Source organism: Bison bison, unplaced genomic scaffold (genome assembly GCF_000754665.1).
Source record: "Bison bison bison isolate TAMUID 2011002044 unplaced genomic scaffold, Bison_UMD1.0 scf7180017864183, whole genome shotgun sequence".
NCBI lineage: Eukaryota > Metazoa > Chordata > Mammalia > Artiodactyla > Bovidae > Bison > Bison bison.
The window spans coordinates 8,639,387-8,660,103 of NW_011494755.1; the positions used below are offsets into that span (position 1 = coordinate 8,639,387).

A 20,717-nucleotide genomic window follows, 5' to 3' on the forward strand; every position below is an offset into this window, starting at 1 on the left:
TAAAACCAACCTATTTCAAATGGTAATTTGTTCAGCTCTCAGTCAATGTTTTTGGCCACATGTCACCACTTGTGAGATCTTAGTTCTCTGACCAGAGATCGAAACCTGGCCCCCGACAGCAGTAGAGAATTTCCTGATCCTCCCGACCCAGGAATCAAACCCATGTCTCCTGCTTGGCAGGTGGATTCTTTACTGCTGAGCCATGGGGGAGATCTAGTTATACATACACAATGTAATTAGTAGTGAATAGCAATCCCTTAAAGGTAAAAATATTCTTTCAATAAAGGAAACTTTCTAAAGTTTTAAAAAGAAATGCAAACTTTTTGATACCAACAAAAAGCAAATTCCCTGTCAGATAAATTGATAAAAGACTGGATTTTGACAAAATCAAAATGGAAAGGACTGCAAAAGAGATTTAATAAAGTTCCATTTGTAATTAACCTTTGAGAATAAGAGGGGCTTCCCTGGTAGCTCTTGCCTGAAGTGCAAGAGACCCGGGTTCAATCCCTGGGTCAGGAAGATGCCCTGGAAAAGGAAATGGCCAACCACTCCAGTATTCTTGCCTGGAAAATCCCATAGACAGAGGAGCCTGGTGGGCTACAGTCCATGAGATGGCAAGAGTAGGACATAAGAAGAATAAACAATGTGGCACTAGAACTTTCCTTCAGCACACTGATGATATCTGTTTAGGAAAAAAACAGGAGGTCCAATTTTTCACTATAACCATCTTCATTTAAACATTTTTGCATACTTATCCAATTATATCAGGAAAATATATAAATGTTAATTAGCTAGATCATTTTCATAGTTGTGTTATCCTAATACACACTGTACAAAGTTATAATATGAATCTATGTTTCTCTGTAATCTTTTTAACTGATAAGTTTTTGTCACATTGTTAGTCTCCATCATAATTATTTAATGAATTCTTAAATTCTGTAATTGCCTACTATTTCCCTACTACTCAATATTAGCACCACATGTAAGTTATTGATCCCCAAAATTATGCTGCATTTAGAATACAGTATTTTCTTCTATCCATAGAATAAATATTCAGAAGTAAAAGAGACAATCTTTTCTTTTTGAGTGAAGGTAAAACTGTAAGAAATCTCAAACTTCTGCTTAACAATATATAGTAACTTCAAGTTACTAATATACTACAAATGACTACTAAGATGCATTTTTGCTTCTACAGTAAAAGTGAAAGTCACTCAGTTGTGTCTGAATCTTTGCAACTCCATGGACTATACAGTCCATGGAATTCTCCAGGCCAGAATACTGGAATGGGTAGTCATTCCCAACCCAGGGATCGAACCCAGGTCTCCTGAACCACAGGTGGATTCTTTACCAGCTGAGCCACAAGGGAAGCCCAAGAATACTGCTGTGTGTAGCCTATCCCTTCTCCAGTGGATCTTCCCAATCCAGGAATCAAACCAGTCTCCTGCATTGCAGGTGGATTCTTTACCAGATGAGCTATTTCCAAAGGGTTCTTCAAATATTGTTGGAATTGGCACATGACCGCCACAATTTTAATATTACTCAGTTTGGCTCACAGTCTGTGTAATAAAGAATCTAACCTTGTTCAAAGAGAGGTCTGGTTTTTGCCCTCTCCTTCTAGGAGGTAATCTCTAAATCCCTGGTAAAGTTATGCCTGAGAAAGTGTCTTTTTTTTTAAACTTGAGGGGATTTGAGTCACCAGACAGTATTACAGGCAAGGTTGACGACATGGCTGGAGGGGCTGGAGAGTGAATTCTAAGATTAGCCTCCAGAGCAATCAAGTATGCTTAACACAGAGTTGTTGGTCATGCTACATAGAATTGCTGTTTTGTAGTTTAGTCGCTAAATCATGTCTGACTCATGTCTGTGACGCCATGGACTGCAGTGCACCAGGGTCCTCTGTCTATGTTCAAGGCAAGAACACTGGAGTGGGTTGCCATTTCCTTCTCCAGGGGATCTTCCCGACCCAGGGATCCAAACTGGGTCTCCCGCACTGCAGGCAGATTCTATACCATTTGAGCCACCAGGGAAGCCTGTTCCCTAACTTGACTGTTGGCCTAATTCCTCTCATGGATAAATGATGAATCAATAGAGCAAATATATTAAAACTATTCATTTGAAGGATTTTTTAAAACTTTATTCTTCACCTTTAAATCACCATTGAGATTTCTAACTGTAAAAGACAAATTTAGTCCAAAAATGTGATCTACTAGTCAAATATTTACCAAAAGATAAATTTATATGGCATATTAAGTAAATTAATGAAACATCTTAACTGTTATATATGTTTCTACACGAAATATAAACTATAAAAGGAAATGGTGAACATTAGAGTCTTCAAAATAAAAGCATTTAAGTTTGATAATTCTACTAGATCTTCTAATAGTAACAAGAAGCATTTTTTAAAAGAGTAGTAATAATAATGTAATAGTAGTAATAACAATAATCTAAAATAATGCATAAGTAAAGCAAACCCTATAGGATCCAATGAAATGCTGGAATGCTATTTTTATGTCTTATTATACAATAAGAAAAATTAAAATATTTGATTCCAAAGTTTTATACTTGGAAATAGCAGAGAGGGGGTTACTATTCATTTTACAGAATAAACAACGCGTATCTCAAATAATTTTGACACTTTAAAAAACTGATAACTTTTGACCCTAATGATTTCAGGATATGATAAAAGACAAAGATAGCAAAAAGAGCTTACATTTGAAAATGCAGTCATAAAAAATATACCGATAATCAAAATTTACTAGCTAAGCTTTTTTGCTCCCCAAAATTCATTTTCAAATCATAGAAAATAAAGGTTTTAAGACATTATAAAGCTCAAATCCCAAGTCATATTACTTTGTAAGCTTTGTAAAAAGTGACAAAAACACAATCAGTTCACTAAACAACTATTCTTTCCTTGACATCAATTCTTTCTCCTGGGGGTGGGGGGTGGGGAATCACTGCCTGTAATTAACAGACTACTTCACAAAAAACAAAAATTATTTATGAAAATTATGCTTAATATTTATATCCTAAGTGTCTGAAAACTAATTTTCCATTATAGTTAAGGAAGAGCAATGCAGACCTAGGTAAAACTGACTGTCTTGTAAGGGAGGAAAACGTTTGCCTTCTTCTCTTCTAGGTTCTTTGGCTGGTCTAAAAATTCAACTGACGCAAGACAGATTAACAGGAGAGAAACAAAATTTAATTTCATACATACAGGAACTCATGAAGATATGAGACTTTAAGAAGTGACCAGAGCATGCAATTTTTATGCCTTTTAGACAAAGAAAACAATTATTTGTGGAACTCTGACAAAACAAATGGCCTGGGGCTTAATCAGCCTTCTCTGCCTTGAATTTCCTATCTCTGGTGATAAAGATGACTTCTACCCTCCTTGTACTAATGTAAGGAGGATACTTTCACTTGGAAGATTTATTTCCTGCTTTCAGGGAGACAAAGGAGGGTCAGTATGCTTGCATCATCTGTTTCTTAAGTAACTTTAATTCAAAATAATCAACACACCAAAATGGCCTATTTGAGGGTGGCATATTTTGCTCCACCTCACTCTCTGCTGGGGCTTCCCTGGTGGCTCTGACAGTAAAGAATCTGCCCTGCAATGCGGGAGACCTGGGTTCGATCCCTGGGTTTGGAAGTTCCTCTGGAGAAGGGCATGGCAATCTACTCCAATCTTCTTGCCTGGAGAATCCCCATAGTCAGAGGAGCCTGGTGGGCTAGTCTGCGGAGTCGCAAAGAGTCGGAAATGGCTGAGCGACTAAGCACAGCACTCTGTGCCAGCTATGGTGAGACATTATAGTTTTCGAGATGAAGAGAAGATAAGCAGAATGAAGACTCTAAATAAATGATGGAAAGCTTATTTGGATGAGTGACTGTAGATGATCAACAGCAGAAAACTGTTAAAAAAAAAAGTTAAAAAGTGAAAGAAAAATGACTGTACCACAGGTAAACAAATTAGCATTAAACAAAAAGGCTTTAACAAATCAAATAATGAAGACATCATGGGGTGAGGGTGGAGCAGGAACAATACTTGCTCAACAGTCTCCTTAGAAACACACAGTAAATTTATAAAAGTGCAACAGTTTTTCTGCGGACTTGTTAGCTTTCTGGTTAAGTCAACACACCAATCAGCTTTACTGCCTCAAGTATCAATTATTGAAGCTCTCTCCTGCTTAAGAATAATTAAATACACAGGGCCAACAAAGCAAAGGAATACTGCAATTAAGCACCACAAACAAAGTGTTTTATTATCAATTTGATGGGAAGTGGTTCTGTTTAGCATTAAAGTGAGATTATTAATATGACAAAAGGCAATCCACACAACTGCAAATCAGCCAATAAAATAACAGGTAAGGAAGATTCTGAAAATAAACCATTAATTAGCTTATGGTTAAATTTCAGATCATACCTAAATGCATGTGAAATTCAAGAATAAGATATTTATTTTAGTCTATCAAGGTACTATGATCATAAAAAATAAGCTATCAAAAAAACTCATTATTTTCCATGATACTAGAACTATCTTTTTTTATTAGGTACTAGGTTTGCTCTAAGGTATTAGCTTATAGTTAACACCATAGGTTTGTTCTTCTGTATAATTAGATTAAAACTACAATAGACAGGCCAAGTTTTGGAAAGAAAGAAAAATAATGAAATAAAGTGTATCACTGTTTCCATTGTTTCCCCAGCTATTTGCCATCAAGTGATGTGACTGGATGCCATGATCTTAGTTTTTTTGAATGTTGAGTTTTAAGCCACCTTTTTCACTCTCCCCTTTCACCTTCATCAAGAGGCTCTTCAGTTCCTCTCCAGTTTCCTCTTCACCTTCTGCCATAAGGGTGGTGTCATCTGCATATCTGAGATTACTGATAATGTATTAGAAGAGGAAGAAAAAATATGGATAGTTGTCTCTGGTGCAGTGTTAGTCGCTCAGTCATGTCTGACTCTTTGCGACCCCACAGACTGTGGCCCACCAGGCTCTTCTGTTCATGGGATTCTCCAGGCAAGAATACTGGTGGGGTAGCCATTCCTTTCTCCAGGGGATCTTCCTGACCGAGGCATGGAACTCAGGTCTCCTGCATTACAGGCAGATTCTTTACTGTCTGAGCCACCAGGGAAGCCCTATATATGCATTAGAAAGGTACTGGAAGGGTAAAGAAAAAGCTAATAAAATTGTTGTCTTTATGGAAAAGACAAGAAGAGGGGCAACACTGAATAAGAGTTCTCCACACGTACACAGTTGAATTTGTTGAAATACTTCTGTTCTTTTGTTTTATGAATTTAATTTTTACTTTTATCAAATATGTGTACTAGAACAAATATTACAAAAGAGTTTATATGGTAAAAGCAGATCTCAGCACTCAAACCCAGTCTTTAAACAGTTCTTATTCTAATGGTTGCCACTACAACACTAGTAGACAACATGTTTATATTACTAGTTATAAGTTATCAACTTGAAAATAAACTGACTGACCTCTAATATGAAACCTTAAGAATTTATCTCTAAAATTCCTCCCTTTTCTGTTCTCTCAATGTTTGAAATACATGCTATTAGTTTTAATTCTTATTTAAGTATCTTTGAACTTTAAATACTAAACATATCTTTATTGCTTGTCAACTTAACGTTATCTCTTTTTGTATATATTTTGAAATGTTAGATCTTATTCTCTTATTTTTTATTATTTAAAAACATTTTAATTTTATTGGAGTATAGTTGAGTTACAATGTTGTGTTAGTTTCAGGTGTACAGCAAAGTGATTCAAGTTATACATACATTCATTCTTTTCGATTTTTTTTATTTTGGCCGTGCTGCACAGCATGTGGGATCTTAATTCCTTGACCAGGAATTGAACACAGGTGACATTATCTCTTGATTCTCCATTTTGAAAGAAAGCTTTTGGGACTAGTAACCTGTTCCTCCCCTTCCTTCCCTCTCTGTCAGCTTCATTTCTACTTTTATTGATATAGTTGTTATATTCTGCCCTCCAACAATAGCATTCTTGGCTTTGCCCATTTCTGTCCTGTCCAAAGGGTGACTCGAAATTGAGTATCAATAAACAATATTTATATTTTTATTACTATGTAAATACTGTACAAGGAAACATAATCCTGGCACACTTAGCTTCTTACTCTCCATGTCTAACGTCACAACCTTAGAACCACTTGAAAAACACTGTTCTCAGAATCAAAATTAAACGGATTCTGTATTACACTCTATCAATTTCTTAACACCACAATATATTCTAATTTGGTTCACAGTTAGACATCTTTGTTTATTTATTCATTCATTCACTCATTCATTCATTTTGCTTCCCATGACATTTTAAAACTGTATTTACTTTTCTGACACTATTATCCTTTATATCATCAAATTTTCCCCAAACCTTTCATGATACCACTCATTCTATATAGTTCTCATTTTCCTTCCTAAGATCTCCCACCTAAAAGCCTCTTTTCTCTTGCTTCAATCTTGAATGACTGCTTTCTAGGACTTCTGAACAGTCATTAACTTAAGCCTTCTTTTCATTTTCATCTGGGTTGACTTAACTTTTTCCTGAACTTCTGTCTTCCGTGTCCTTGGTTCACATTATTTTGCTGCAACCTTAAATAACTACCTAAATGACGGTAGACACCAAGTTAAACTTTATGGGTCCATGCATGTCTAAAAACCCTATCCTCATAATTAATCATTTGACAGTAAAGAATTCTGGGTTAAAAATTACTTTTCTTAAGAAAATTGTAAACACAGTCCCATTTTCATCTAGCATACAGTATTAGATGCCAGTCTGACATTCATTTCTTTAAAACTGACTTCTTTTCTTCCTCTGCCTGGAAGTTTTCTGAATCATCTCTCCACCCGTGGAATTCTAAAATTTCACAATAACATATCTAAGTTATAATGCTTTGTACTTGCTGTACTAGGTGATAAACAGGTGGGTCTGAAGCCAGAGACTACCACTGTCCTTTGCATTCTCTGTATTAAGCAATAAGTTAGTTGGAAGTCTGAAGTTAGCATAAACTGTTAACTCCCATCTCCAACCATGGAGAAGCTGCAGAAGCTAAGGGGATGTGTGAATCTCTGGAACCAAACTAATGAAAGGAAAGCCTTGATGAAATATAAGGGAAAAAAGACAAATCAACAGCTGAATTGAAATTTTAATATATTTCTCTTAGAAACCAATAGACTAAACACATAAAATATGACCAGAAAAAACAAATAAAACAATCAATAACGTGAGCTAACAGATACACTGAATGCAGAACCAGACAGCCAGCTAAGAATAAACATTTATAAAAACAGACACTGTGCCAGATTGGCAAACTTTATATGTAAAGGGCCAATAGTAAGATATTTTAGACTTTGTAGGCCATACAGTCTCTGTCACAATTCACAAAAGCAATCACAGACAATGTGAAAATGAATGAGCATGGCTGTGTTTCAATATAATTTAATTTATAGACACTGAGATTTGAATCTTATCTATTTTTCACCTGTTACAAAATATTAATCATTGGATTTCTTTCAAGCACTTGGAAGTATAAAGGCCATTTTAGTAAAGGATGTATAAAAATAGATGGCAGTGAGCCCTGTTTAGTCCTTGGACAATAGTTGCCAATTCCCATTTTAGTTCATAAAAGAAGTTTCAATACAATTCAAAGGAATATACTGAACATACTATGGTTTCTATAATAAAATTAGAAATGATAAGAAAAGAATAGCTAATGTTTGACAACTAAACTTTTAAAGCTACTAAATAATCCTGGAGTTAAAATGGCAACTTCTCCAAAATGATACATGTACCACAATGTTCCTAGCAGTCCTATTTACAATAGCCAAGAGGTGGGCACAATCTAAATGTCCATCAACAGATGAGTGGATAAAGAAGTTGTAAGATACACACACACATGAATATTACTCAGCCACTTAAAAAAGAATGAAATAATCCATCTGCAGTAACACAGATGGACCTACAGATTACCGTATTAAACGAAGGAAGTCAGAAAGAGAAACAGAAGTATCATACGATATCACTTCCATGTGGAATCTCAAATATGATATAAATGAACTTATGCACAAAACAGAAACAGATTCAGAGACATAGGAAACAAACTTAGGTTTGTTATCAAACAGACATAGGTTATCAAAGGTAAAAGAGGGAGGGATAAATTAAGAGTTTGGAATAAGCAGATACAAATTGCTATATATATATATATATAAAATAGATAAACTACTGTACAGCTCAGGGAATATCTTGTAATAAACTATAATGGAAAACAATCTGAAAAAGAGGATATATGTACACATATATAAATATACATATATATGTAACTGAATCACTTTGCTGTGCATCACAAACACAACACTGTAACTCAACTGTACTTTAAAAATAAATAAATAAAATTTTTGAAATCATAAGGAAAACAAACAAACATTTGGATATAATGAAAATGAAAAACACAAATCGAAAACTTGTGGGATCCACCTTTAGCACTTAAAAGATAAATTTATAGTTGAAAATACATTTATGAGGAAACAGCAGATTTTAAAATATGTGAGTTAATAATCTGACTGAAAAAAAAAACAAAACAACAGAGCAAATCCAAATCCCAAAATTAGTGTGAGAGGAATAAAGTATCTGAATTGACCATAAGGATTAAAGATAGTGAGATAATATACAAAGACATCCCTACTCCCCACTACTGATCCAGGTCCAGATGACTTCACAAGTGAGGTAAGAAAACATTTATTCCACAAAACAGCAAAAGAATGAGAGTTTCTCAGTTCATTTGAAGCAGCTAGTGAATGAAATCTTGATTCCAAAAGTAAAATTAGAAAATCATCACTTTACAACTATCACTGTAATAACAATTTCAGGCAAGAATCATCAAAATAGATGTTAAAACCAGTATGTTAAAGCTTGAGAATTAAAATAATATTAGTGTGGCCTCAAAGTATCACTCCCCAAAATACTAACTAGTTGCAAAGAGAGAAACAGTAAATTTACAGTGGAAAATCTGGCAAATACAACCTAAAGCGATCAAAGTTAACACATCACAAGTAACAGGACAAATCAACATCCTTTGCCTTCTGAAAAAATACACTAAGAACAACATAGCTTCTGTGGTATTCACTTAAATCTAGTTAAAAGAAACATATACACTCAAAGTATGGGATATCCTACACAATAACATGCCTATATTCTTTTAAAATGTAAATATCATGAGTCAAAAAGACTGAAGCAACACTTCAGATTAATTTCCAGATTTTGATAATTATGCTACAGTAATGTCAAATGTCTTTGTTTTTAGATGATATACTCTAAAGTATTTAGGGGTTAAAGAATAAAGTAAAATAATATATCAATGAAGTTGCAAGGAATCTCCTTGACATACAATTAAGAAGGGAAAATTAATAACTTAATATAGTGGAGAGCTGGGCTGAAAATCATGCTAACCAAATGATGATTCAGAAGGATAAAAAAGGAAAATAGATATACATGTATCTGCAGAAAGTAACATATAGATATATAGAGAGAAAAGACTATAAATGAAAAAACAATGGAGCAAATGTGAATTGCCTGGTTAATGATTATATAAGTTTTTTTTAATAGTACTCTGCAACCTTTCTGTAAGTTTGTATTCAAGTTTTAAAAAATAAGGTATCAATGAAATTCACCACATCAGTACAATAAGAAAAAAGAAAATATAAAGTAAAAATCATATGTACAAACTACAGTAAGCTATCAGAGAAGAGAGAATGCGGTAATATAAAAAGTCATATGCACAGTGATTTACAACCAAAAAAGCACTTGCATTTTTTATAATCTTGTGTGCATTTTAAGTTGTTTCAGTCATGTCCAATTCTTTATGACCTATGGTTTGTGGCCTGCCAGGCTCCTCTGTTCATGGGATTCTCCAGGCAAGAATACTGAGGTGGATTGCCATGCCCTCCTCCAGGGGATCTTCCCAATCCAGGGATTGAACCTGTGTCTCCTGCACTACAGGCAGATTCTTTACCACTAAGCCACCAGGGAAACCTTAGACATTAATAAGCTATTTTATTACTCATCTTTCAATATTTATTCACTACTGGTAGTTAGTTATATTAGGTATACATGGATACCTAACAAATTATCCCAAAATCTAGTAACTTAAAGTTTTTAAATTTTTTTCTTTTTATTTTTGGTATGTGGCATGCGAGATCTTAGTTCTGTGACCAAGGATCAAACCCTTGCCCCCTGCATTGGGAGCACAGAGTTTAAACCACTGGACCACTAGGCAAGTTCTCAAAAAAAAAAAAAAAAAAAAAAAAATTTTTTTTTTAAACTCAATTTCTGAGAGCCAGGAATCTAGGCATGGCTTAGTTCCATTCTCTGGTTCAGGGTCTCTCACAGACTAGAATATCTCAAGGCTCAACAGAGGAAACGGAGGCCCTGCTTCCGCATTCACTCCAGTGATTGCTGGCAGGGTTCAGTCTGTAAACGGGCCTCTCCATAAGGTAGCTCATTTTCATCAGAGAAAGCAAGAGAAGCCAGTCTTTTGGAAACTAATCCTTCAAGCAGATTTAAGACTACCATCTTGCTCCTTACTATCTCTGGTTCATCCACCCTTTAATCTATCTTAAAAACAGACAAATTAAAAGGGAAAAAAAGGGGGAACAGGAAGAAAAGATATACCACACAAATATTAATCCTAAGAAAAATGGAACAACTAGAATGACTTTATTACTATAAGACAAAGTAGATTTGGGGACAGGAACTATTACTAGGTAAAGATGTATATCACAAATGATTTTTTAAAAGGTTAATTCATCAAGAAAATATAACATTCCTAAATGTGAATGCATCTTTGCTTCAGTCATGTCCAAATCTGTGTGACCCCATGGACTGGAGCCTGCCAGGCTTCTCTGTCCATGCTCCAGGCAAGAATACTGGAGTGGGTTTCCATGCCCTCCCTCCAGGGGATCTTCCCAACCCAGGCCTCTTACGTCTCCTGCATTGGCAGGTGGGTTCTTTACCACTAGAGTAATTGAACTTTAAAATATATAAAGCAAAAACGGACAGAACTATAGAAAAAATTTAAGAAAACCACAACTGTGGATGGAAATTCCAATATCCCTCTCTTCTTTTGATAATGAACAGAAGAGAAAGAAAATCAGGAAGATTACAGAAGACTTGCAACTTCAACCAGTTTATCCTACCAACATTTATAAGCAGGCACTACACCCAACAAAAGTAAACTATACATTTTTTCAAGTCTACATAGAACATTCACAAAGACAGACCATAGCTTGACATTAGAACAAATCTCAGGAAATGTAAAGGGCTGAAACGGTACAGAGCATTTTCTCTACTCAAAGCAGCATTTTTTTAAAAAAAACTAGAAATTCGAAGATTTCGGTTGGAAACCAAATATTTAGAAATTAAACTCCCAAATATTCACAAGTTAAATCATGTACTTATAAATAATCATAGGTAAAAAGAGAATCACAGGAAGAGTAGAAAATACTTTATACTAAGTAAAAATTAAAACCCAGTATACCAAATTCTGTGGGATATAACTAAAGAAAGAAAAAAACCTGAGTAGCTCAATATCTATTTTTAAAGCTGAATTCATAATTAGAAACCTTCCCACAAAGAAAATCATCCACAGATAGCTACACTGATTAATTCTACACTGATTAATTCTATCGAACATTTAAGAAAGAAATAATACCAATCTTATATAATTCTCATCAGCAGACTGACATGGCTGAAGAAGAATTATGAGCTTGAAGGTTAATTCCAATAGAAACCTCCCAAACTGAAATGCAAGAAGAAAAAAAGAATGGGGGGTGGTGCAGAAAGAAAAGGAGAGAGTGAAGAAAAAAAAAATCTGAAAATAATGAATGACTAAGAGCTTTCTATAATCAATGATAGACACCAAACCACAAAACCAGGATCTCAGAGAACACCAACAGGATAATGCCAAAAAATACGTACTTCAGCGTATCATTCAAACTGCAGAAAACCAAAAACAAAGAGAAAATATTGGAGGAAAAAAAAAAAGAGGAAAACATCTTACTTAACAGAGAAGTAAGGATAAGAATTACAGAGGTTACTTTCTCATCAGAACCATGGAAGAAAGAGGAAAGAAAAGTGGAATATTTAAAGTGTTAACAGAGGGGGAAAAAAAGAAAAAAACACCAATCTAGAATTTCTATATGAAGAGTAAAGAAGAAAAAGACTTGCTCACACAAAAACCAAGGAAATGTACTGTTAGTAGACCCCCTCTGCAAAAAAATATTAAAAGAAGGTCTTTGGGAAGAAGAAAAATTAAACAGATCAGAACTCAGACCTACATAAGGAAAGGAAGACTACTGAAGAAGGAATTAGTGAAGGTATTTTATACTTCTTATTCTTAATTTATCTAAAAGACTTTATTTAAAGTAATAACAGTAACAATATATTGGGTGATTACAGCATATAATTAAGTAAAATGAAAGATGAGGGCTTCTTTGATGGCCCAGTGGTGAAGAATCCACTTGCCAATGCAGGAGACATGGGTTCCACCCTTGGTCTGGGAAGATCCCATATGCCATGGGACAACTAAGACCACACTCCACCACTACTGAGCCTCTAGAGCCCGGGAGACACAACTACGGAAGCGTGTACGCCTAGAACCTGTGCTTTCCAACAAGAGGAGCCGCCGCAATAAGAGGTCCCTGCAACACAAGTGGAGAGCAGCCCCCACTCACCACAACTACAGAAAATCCCACTCAGCAATGAAGAGCCAAACACACAAATACTTTTTTAGAAAAGGAAAGATAACAATGTCCTAATGGACTGGAAGGACAAATTGGGAATGCTCTGTTTAAGCTTCCCTGGTGGCTCAGATGGTAAAGCATCTGTCTACAATGTGGGAGACCCGGGTTCGATCCCTGGGTGGGGAAGATCTCCTGGAGAAGGAAATGGCAAGCCACTCTGGTATTCTTGCCTGGAAAATCCCATGGATGGAGGAGCCTGGTAGGCTACAGTCCATGGGGTCACAAAGAATCGGACACGACTGAGTGATTTCACTTTCACTGCTTAAGCTACCTGCACTACCCATGAAGCAGTATAGTATTATTTGGAGGTGGACTTAAAGTTGTGAATGCAGACTGCAACCACTAAAAATGCTTTTAAACTATGAGAGACTAAATGCTATAATCACCCAATATATTGTTACTATTACTTTAAACAAAATCTTTCAGATAAATTAAGAATAAGAAGTATAAAATACCTTCACTAATTCCTTCTTCAGTAGTCTTCCTTTCCTTATGAGGAGAGACTACGAGGAGATAAAGGAATCACAGAAAATGCTCAACTAAAACCAGAGAAGGCAAAAAAAATGAGAGGAGAAAAAATAAAAACAAAGAACAAGTCAGTGAAGATACTTATTAATTCACCCCTCTTAATCATCCCTTGAAGTATGAAAGGTAATGGTCTACATATACCAATTAAAAGACACTGTTCAGAGTGGGTTTAAAAAAAAAAAGACCTAACTGTATGTGGTCTATAAGAAATCCACTTTAAAGGAACGAGCAAAAAAGTTAACATTCATAAAAGAAGGTGAGTGAATGGCTAAAAAGCACATGGAAGGGTACACACTACTACCCGGCATCAGGTCAATGGAAATTAAAACTACAGTAAGACACTACTGGCCCTTCTAGTTATACTTACTAGCATGGCTAACAGTAAAGTCTTGGCAAGAACGTGAAGCAACCTGAACTGTAATACAAAGCTGGTCAGAATGTAAAGTGGTGCAACATTTTGCAAAATAACCAAGTTAAATATACACACACCCAGTTTTACTCTGAGGCATGGTGTACAATGAAACAAACATCTACGCAAAGACATACACAAATGTTTATTATAGTAGCTTTATTCGTAATAGCTCCAATTTGAAAAGAATCTAAATGCCTATCAACATGAGGATGGATTTTTAAATATCATGACATATTCACACAATGGAATACTCTCATTAAGAAAGAAGAAAAACATACTGATACATAAAACATAGATATCAATAAATCTAAAAATCCATTTTGCCGAGTAAAAGCCAGACATCAAAGAGCTTATGCTGTGTATCTTTGTTTTAGCACTAAGTCATGTCCAACTCTTCTGCGACCCCTTGGACTATAGACCTTCAGGCTCCTTTGTCCAAGACATCTTCTAGGCAAGAACACTGGAGTGGGTTGCCATTTCCTTCTCCAGGGGATCTTCCCGACCCAGGGATGGAACCTGAGTCTCCTGCATAGGCTGGCAGACTGTTTACCACTGGGCCATCAGGGAAGCTCATACTGTATATACACCGCATGAATATTTTATTCCATTTATATTAAGTTCAAAACATGCAAAATTAATCTGTGGTGACAGAAATCAAAAGAGTTGCCTAGACTGGGTCTGGAAGAGGGCAACAGGAAACAGAGGGATAAGTTTGTCAAATTTACTGCACTGTACCCTTAAGATCCGTGCATTTCACTCTATGTAAATTAAGTTCAGTTTAAAAGAAAAAAAAAATTCCTGGCCTTCAGTATTTTCTGTAGTTGAAGCACAACAAGTAGCAGATGAATTTTTTTTGTCCAAAGGGTCAGAAAGTAAATCTTTTAGAATTTGCTGTCATACGGTGGCTGATCTAACCCCTCTGTCATTGTATCAAAGTACCCAGACAATATGCAAACTAACGAGCATGGCGGTGTTCCACTGAAACTATTTACAAAAACAGGCGGCAAGCTGGATTTGGTCCACAGGCTGTATGTAGTCTGCTAACTCCTGGTGGAGCAAACAGAAAATTGATCTTCAAAATTAATTTAGGTTAATTTCTAATTCAGAGTCAAGTTAAAAAAAATTAATTTAAATACGATGCATTGTTCTTTCCTATATGGTGACAGGCAATGATAATTATTAGAAGCCTATTATAATCCTTCCTAAACTTGTTTTTCTACACTCATGGAATCATTTTAAAAGAGAAAGACAAACCAGAAAATCCCTAATATGGTTGATACGCAAGATTATCATTTTAGAAAATCATTTAACAGCTATAATAGTATCCTGAAAAATTATCTAGGAATATGAAAAATATTTAAGATAAACTAGGTAGTAATAATTAAAGTATGAACTGGAAATTTAAAATATACTTAGGTACACACATTAAAAGCTTTGTTACCCACAGTGGTGATGCTTTATGTGGTATAATAAAGTTTTTGAAACATTCAGTATCACTCATAACCACCTGGTTCGTTCTTTATTTAAAAGAATTGAAAATTAAGAACAGCAATCCCTTCTTGATGTTTTAAAAAGCATTTCAGAAAACTAAAAAAAGAAGGGAAATAAAACAAGTATTTTCTGAGAATTAATTTCCTTGCCTAATTTAGACAAGGCTCAAAAACTGAGCTTCTCTGGTGGCTCAGATGGTAAAGGTCTGCCTACAATGTGGAAGACCTGGGTTCAATCCCTTGGTCGGGAAGATCTCCTGGAGAAGGAAAATGGCAACCCACTTCAGTATTCTTGCCTGGAAAATCCCATGGATGGAGGAACCTGGTAGGCTACAGTCTGTGGGGTCGTGAAGAGTCAGACACGACTAAGCGGCTTCACTTCACTTCAAAAATTGGTATCTTGCAAAGAACATCCAGGGTACACAACTAGGTATAAGTAAATCTCAAACATGGCACACATAAGCTGCCTGAAAATGTTTAGCCATCTTCAAGAAAATCCCAATCTAAAAAATGAACTTAATCCTCTCTCACCATGGTATATACCTATTAGAAGAAACACCAGCAAAATTAGGAGGCTTGGGTTCCAGTATAAGTTTGCCACCTAATTGGCTGTGTGAGAATCTGGCATCCACTCATCATTCATCAAGCATTTCTGAGAGCTTAGTATGTGCCAGACACTGGAAACACAGTAGTGAAGGAAATATCAAAAATTCCTGCCCTCATGACACATTCCAGTGAGTCACTTAATCTCTAAAAACAATTTAGTTTTCTTTCTCTAAGATAATGGATTTCATATTTAAGGGTATTTTCAAGTCCCTAAAATAAGATGCATATTACTTTCCTGCATCCAGGAAAGCAACTGACAGAGTACCACCTGAAATCCACTCTTTAACTGGTTAAAACTCTTTCCTGTGTCACCATATTCAGAGAGCAAATTAAAAAAAAAAAAGTAACACACATTCTTGAAGGACTTATTTTAAATTTGCTAATTTTGGTTTATAAAATTTAGAGGAAATATGAGCCTTATTGGCCTATTACTTGGTAGCTAAACTTCCTTGGATGGGATCCAAGAAAGCAGCAGAACAACCTTATGAGAATGTTCTTCATATAATGAATAATTTTACAGACATTTCCAGTACTGCCTGGTGAACCAACTAATCAGCTCATCTTTTCTTCATAGTAGGATTTGATCTTTCTTTCCAAAGTGCTTGCTGCAACACAGGTACTCAGAAATCCAAATTGTATATTCAAATCTAGTCCCTTGCGCCCTGCATTTAAATTTTTCTTTTATTTATCATCAAGATATATATTTTCCCCACAACAAAACAGGCATGCCAGTCCTTCAAGCATAACTCCTCAATTCCCAAGTGGTAAATTTTTAAAATGTCTCATGTATTTATTTTTCCCAGATGAACTCTAGAATCACAAATTACATTTCTGGTAAGACCAAAGCAATGCTCACTTTAAATATCCCTTCCTTCATAGGCCCCTACCGAAACACCAAAAGGGATCAAAAATGTAAGCCTGCAGTTTCTAATCTAGGAGTATTCACTCCCAAACGAGAAACTGACCTAAGGATCTACCAAAAAAAAATGTATATCCCACCAAAAGCGGCTTCTCCATTTATTTTCAACTCATAAAATACATTCAAAGTTTGTTAAAGTAAGCTAACACCATTCAACTTCAAAAGACAATATAAATAGTAGTTCCCAATTACGCTTATCTTGAGCAACCTATTGTTAACTAAAACACTGTTCACTATATGTATGCTTATATCTTAAGATGTTTTAAGAATATGAGCACCACCATCAGATCTAATAAGCCCAAATGCAGAAGTACTGAAATGGTTAGCAAGAGCTGATGGACAGAAAGCAGAACAGCTTTACATAAAACACATGCAATGTACACATGAACTGTTTCTATTTTTTACAGTAATCTGAACTGTCAGTGGCCTTTAGAACTAGATTTTCAATTCAGGTATATCAAATACCAAATTGCTAAAAAGAAATCTTAAACTTCCATCTATATTTTAACAGTCTCATATTAACGAACTTGATTTATATTTCGGAATCCAATAAATGAAACGACTTTGATAAAACTGAAATGACATGTAACTTAGAAGAATCATTATTGTAAAATATTAATAATCCAGCTCTCCTGCTGTTCATCTTGTAGGCAGTACCCTCCTCATTACTGGCAGTGAGGTAAAAATAAAGGAAAAAAAAAAGTCTGGTTTTGGAACCACAAAGACATGGGTTTGAACTCCGAGGCACCATGCCTTAAACATAAACTTTCTGAACCTATTTTTTTCATCTCTAAAATGGGAATATTAATACCTAATTTGAATAAATATTTTAATGATTAGTGAGATATATGTAAAGCAGCTTGCATATAATAGGAACTGAAGAAACTTTAGCTGCTATTTTTATTTTATTACTCAGAAATGTATCCAAGAGAAGATAAAAGGAGGGACATGACAGGAAAATAAATCAGAGCCAAGGTTACATGTAACTGTTAAAACAAGACAAAAACAAATACACTGACAGTTCAAGTGAAACTTTTTGTTCACATTTTATAGAAACAAGCTAATATTGTCACCACTTTTTATACACACATAAAACCTACAGATCTACTAATGGTGGAGCTAAATAAAGACTAAAGATTATTACCATACAGTAAAACAGGTAATTTTATGAACAGGTGAGATGATTTCACCATTGGAAAAAAAATGCCAAAACTAAGATTTTTAAATGCTTATGGAAGGATATTAAAAGATTCCTACCTTTAAACCGACTGCTATAAGATCTGTAACAACACTGTATGGAAAAAGTAAAAAGAGAAAATGGAAAACAAAGTTAGAAACAAGTTTTTAAAAGACAGAGATAAGATAAAGAAAAAAGAAAAATATTATAATAAATAATAAAAATAAGAATGTGACAAGTTGTGAAATGTTAGTACAAAGAAAAGCGATGGGACAGTCTAGCCAACAGAGTGTAAAAGCAAAGCTTCAACAGCAATGTAAGAAACAATAAATCAAATTTGCTTTCAGGATTTAGAAAAATAATTGTTTCAGTAAAATGAAAATGGGTTTATCCATTCACCTCTATTTAACAAATCCAGCCAAGCCTTATAATCACCAAAGTTCATTCTTTTAAATCACTGGCATGAGTAACCATACTTCAAGTTTTAAATGAAACAAAACCAGTGAGTGGATTTTATAGAAATAGAAAATATCTTGAAAATTTGCATCCACCACCCAAATGGCTCACCAAAATATAGCTAAGACAGCCTTAGAACTGAAATAATTACAAACACCAAACTTAAGACATCAAAATTGTCAAAGATTCGCTTTTAAAAAAGTCCTACCACACCATGTCTGTGATTAAATTACCTCAGAAAGAAATGAACATACACACACATACACACACACAAGGACAGTTGGCATCTGAGGTGGAACTAGAAAGATATGTTGACTGGAGGTTTGTTGTCTTTTTAACTATCCAAAATAATGAAAAAGGACCTTTTTTCAGGCTATGGAAAAATGTAGAAATTTAATTAGCTTCCTGAAAGCATAAGCTCACTGAGTTAAAAACCATATCCCTTAACATCAAGATGTAAAAAACCCTATATAGTTCTGCCAAACAAAAATCTATCTCTTCTAACCCAAAAGAAACTGTTTTCAATTAAGTTTGTCTCAATATCTTCTAAAAGAAAGCTCTAATAAAATTCTATATATTGTTAATAACCTATATCATTACTTACTAGAAATAAATTTATATTTGTCTAATGATGCAAATTTGTTTTAAACAATAACGATATAGATTAAAAATTTTTCTTATACACTTTGGAAACTCGAATTTGGTTTGTTTTAAATTTAAATGTGATATCTCTGACATCTGCACATAAAAAATTAGATTGTGTAAGGTATACCACAGTATTGGTCTGGATACAAAGAGCATGCTTCTACTTGAACTCCCAAATGAACTTACCTTTCAGTATTTCTTATTGCCTCATATACTTAAACCAATAAACTCATTCTTAGCTTTCAAACCACATTTAGGAGGAAGAAAAAGTTAATTTCTTAAACACTACCCAAAAGAGTAAGTTTGCACTTCACAGTTGCTCAAGAGTTTAACAGCCAAGATGCATAATCCAAGAGTCCTCTTTATAACACTGTAAAGTTTCCAATACAAAAAGCTAGCCTGCTTCCACGTCTCACGTCAAACCACTAGTCCAGACAATTCACTACACATAATGAAATACTACTTTCACAGCCTTCCTCAACTGAAATACTGGCATACTCACACAAATACTTAAGATAGCAAAATTTTGCACCCATAGAAAGTGTAGTTGAAAAAAGGTGAAGTAAAATGAGTTTTGAACAATGCTCTCAGAAAAGCTTCAATTAAACAATAAAAACAGCTTCAGTTAAATCTTAAAAATACTTGAGAACATCACAATAAGCGAAATCTAAAACTGCACTCTGCCTAACGTCTGTAATAGTGTGCAATCTGCATTCAAATATATTTATAGATTTATAAAACTAGGATAAATGAAATCTAATGAAGGGAAAAATTGTTCGAAGATCCTTTTACACAGGAAGGTCTTTACACAGCATGACAACAGTCAACTACATGGCAACATATACGTGATTTTACTGTACATGCAAGTTCCATATATTCTACAACCAAAAGGTTTACAGAAATCTTGCCATCAAAATCAAGTAACAGGCAACCAAAATCTCAAGTGCATAATGAAAATAAGTAAGTGGATCTGCAGGCTCTAAGACAGCAGGAGATTTTTTTTTTAACCTTGACAGACTAGGATCTTCAACTAATTCACTAAGATCTTAATCTAGTTATTTTCTTAATCATTCAAATATTGGTTTGGTCCCACCCAAGGAGCCTGGGTCCCCAGAGAAATATTTACACCGATGATCCCAAATCTTTATTTTGGCCACAGACTTCATTCACTTTTAGAGCGTTTCAAAGCGCCCGAAAATTCGCACTTTTTTTTTTTTTTTGCATACAGCGCAGGGAATTCACGAAGTTCCTTGGGGGCGGAGGTGGGGCTGGTAAGGGGACGCATCCCCGTTCACCGAGTCCAGACGCCCGGAGTACCGTAATCGTAACCAGCTCCCAGCACAAGCCCGGAGACCGCGTGGGGCCCGGCTCCGGGACCGGGTCGCCGCCCAGACGTTTACCGGCGCGTGCCCTCGCCGTCCGCCACTCCGCCGCCACTCGTCTCCCCGCCAGGGGAAGCTCCAGCGCTCGCCCCACCTCACCGGTAAACACCAACTCCCCGAGCGGGAGGACGCCCGCCCCGAGCGCCGCCTCCGCCTCCCCCAGCGCCGCGCACCATTTTCTGAGAGGAAGTGTCGGGAGGCCGGGCCGGGCTCCCCCGACTCTCGGGCGGAGGGCGGACCTTGGAACCCGGGCGCTGCACCGGGCTTTCCGCCGCTTCCCGGGGC

General features: G+C 35.6%; 1 protein-coding gene across 2 annotated transcripts in view; it reads right to left on the bottom strand.

Annotated features, from left to right (window-relative positions):
* PTBP3 (polypyrimidine tract binding protein 3) overlaps positions 1 to 20,711 on the bottom strand; it is a 90,639-nt gene extending 69,928 nt beyond the window's left edge. Inside the window, exons 1-2 of one of the 2 annotated variants that reach the window (XM_010843581.1) lie at positions 20,368 to 20,711; positions 18,030 to 18,063 (exon numbers count right to left, since the gene is read on the bottom strand). The gene's annotated coding sequence lies outside the window, so the exon portion shown is untranslated. Of the gene's footprint in view, positions 1 to 18,029; positions 18,082 to 20,367 lie in introns of those variants that run through there. The other variant, XM_010843582.1, reaches the window with a different exon arrangement.
* Between the last annotated feature and the right edge of the window lie 6 nt (positions 20,712 to 20,717).